The sequence below is a fragment of the Salvelinus sp. IW2-2015 genome, unplaced genomic scaffold (assembly GCF_002910315.2).
Source record: "Salvelinus sp. IW2-2015 unplaced genomic scaffold, ASM291031v2 Un_scaffold1036, whole genome shotgun sequence".
Taxonomy (NCBI): Eukaryota; Metazoa; Chordata; class Actinopteri; order Salmoniformes; family Salmonidae; genus Salvelinus; species Salvelinus sp. IW2-2015.
In genome coordinates this window covers 356,786-359,690 of record NW_019942697.1, presented here as the reverse complement: position 1 = coordinate 359,690, position 2,905 = coordinate 356,786, and positions in this window count along the sequence as shown.

Sequence of the window (2,905 nt, the reverse complement as noted above, 5' to 3'; positions counted from 1 at the left end):
TTGAGTGGAAAGACTGGACCGACACCAAACATTTAGAGAGGAAAGCCATGGACCGAATCGAAACATTTAGAGAGGAAAGACATGGACAACCCACCATACAGTAGAGGAGGATAAGACATGAACCGAACCACTAACATTTAGAGAGAAGACATGGACCCGAATCTCAAAACAGTTATGAGATGGAAGGACATGACCGAACAAACATTTAGAGAGGAAAGAACACTGGACGAACCAAACATTAGAGAGGAAAGATATGACAACCAAACATTTAGAGAGGTAAAGACATGACCGACCTTAAGCAAACATTAGAAGAGGAAAAGAACTGAACCAAACATTTAGAGAGGAAAGACATGAAACCGACGAACCAAACAGTGTATGAGAGGAAAGACATGAACCGAACCAAACATTTAGAGAGGGAAGACATGGACGAACCAAACATTGTTAGAGAGGAAAAGACTATGGACCGAACCAAACATTTAGAGAGGAAAGACATGGACGAACCAACATTTAGAGAGGAAAAGACAGGGACCACCAAACATTGTAGAGACGGAAAGAATGGACCCGAACCAAACAGTTAGTAGAGGAAAGACATGGACGAATGCAAACATTTAGAGAGGGAAGACATGGACCGAACCAAACATTTAAGAGAGGAAAGACATGACCGAACCAAACAATTAGAGAGGAAAGACATGACCGAACCAAACGTTAGAGAGGAAAGACCATGGAGACAAACATTAGAGAGGGAAAGACATGGACCGAACCAAACAGTTAGAGAGGAGACATGACCGAACCAAAGCATTTAGAGAGGAGAACATGGACCGAACCAACAGCTGAGAGAGGAAAGACTGAACCGAACCAAACATTTAGAAGAAGGAAAGACATGAACGACCAAACATTTAGAGAGGAAAAGGACATGAACCGAACCAACATTTAGAGAGGAGGAAGACAAATGGATGCCGAACCAAACAGTAGAGAGGAAAGACATGAACCGAACCAAACATTTAGGAGGGAAGACAATGGACCCGAACCAACAGTTAGAGAGGAAAGACATGACCGAAACCAAATCATTTAGTAGAGAGGAAAGACATGGACCGAACCAAACAGTTAGAGAGGGAAGACATGGACCCGAACCAAACATTTAGAGAGGAAAGACATGAACCAAACCAAACATTTAGAGAGGGAAGACATGAACCGAACCAAACATTTAGAGAGGGAAGACATGGACCCGAACCAAACAGATAGAGAGGAAAGACATGAACCGAACCAAACAGTTAGAGAGGGAAGACATGGACCCGAACCAAACAGATAGAGAGGGAAGACATGAACCGAACCAAACATTTAGAGAGGAAAGACATGAACCCGAACCAAACAGTTAGAGACGGATTGCATAGAGGCAAGTCAGTTAAGAACAAATTCTTATTTACAATGACGGCCTACACCAGGAAAACCCGGACGATGCTGGGCCAATTGTGCACCGCCCTATGAGACTCCCAATCACAGCCGGTTGTGATACAGCCTGGATTTGAACCAGGGTGTCTGTAGTGATACCTCAAGCACTGAGATGCAGTGCCTTAGACCACTGTACTACTCGGGAACCCCATTAGTAAAGGTCCAGTGTTACAGACTGCTATACCAGTCTGTTAAAACAGGACTAATAAAGGCCTAGTGCACTACTTTTGTGAAATAATCAATTTTTCCGATGTTTCAGGGAACCTCAGCACTATGTTCCATGTCAAAGTAGTTCCGAAGCACGGGAAGAAAACTCTCCCACCGAATTTCCTTTCGTTCTTTACCAACAGTCAGCGTAATAGAGCGAATAAAGAGAGAGAAGTTTGCTGGGCTACATTCTTATGACGTCAGTCACATCCTGTATGAGAGATAGGAACTGCATCCTGTACTTTACATGCTCATCATTAACACAACCACACCCTCTGATTGGGCCAGCTAGCACACTCTCTCTGAATGATCACTAAACATCAGTAAATATACAGCTCTGATACGTTACAACTCAGAGGGTGTAATAGCTGGGAAAGTAAGGACGACGGTGAGGTAACGCTGTTAGGAACGTTGGGAAAGACTTCTTATTTTCTCCCTAATAAACAAAGAGCTCATTTATTTTGTGATTTCACAGCAACGTCCGGTGTTTGTTTGTGTTGGCGGCCGGCTGTAGCCTGTCTCTGTGTAACGAGTGTGATTATGCCCCTTTTCCTTTGGAACTGTCATGGCTGTATCATTTACCTACAGTGAGGAGCTGATGGTTTTGGTGTAGTGTAGTGACTAAAGGAGCAGACCAGACCAGACCAGAGGAGATGTGTATGATTTTAATCAGAGCAGGCCAGGGCTCAAGGCTGTGTCACAAAGGACATATTCCCTATGTAGTGCACTACTTTTGACCAGAACTTAGGGTGCACTATATAGGGAATGGGTGCCATTTGGGTCACAGGCTCTGTAATAACCTCTCTGCATGGTGGGGGAGATCTAGCTGACTTGTGAGGGAATGAAAAACAGATCAGTTAGGAAATTCTAAGCCTCTTCTCTCTCTCTCTCTCTCTCTCTCTCTCTCTCTCTCTCTCTCTCCTCTCTCTCTCTCTCTCTCTCTCTCTCTCTCTCTCTCTCCTTCTTCTCTCTCTCTCTCTCTCTGCTTTGCAGCAAAAGTCCCCTCATTCTTTTTGATGGAATGTGTGCAAGCATTTCTCTATCTCATCTCGCTCCTTCCTCTTTCATTTTCTTCCCCACACACAAGCTGCCCTAGGAGAGGAACACCAGCAGAGAGAGAGAGAGAGGAGAGAGAGAGAGAGAGAGAGAGAGAGAGAGAGAGAGAGAGGAGAGAGAAAGAAGTAGAGAGAGAGAGGGGAGGGAGAGGAGAAGAGGAGAGAGAGAGAGAGAGAGGAGAGGGAGAGGAGAC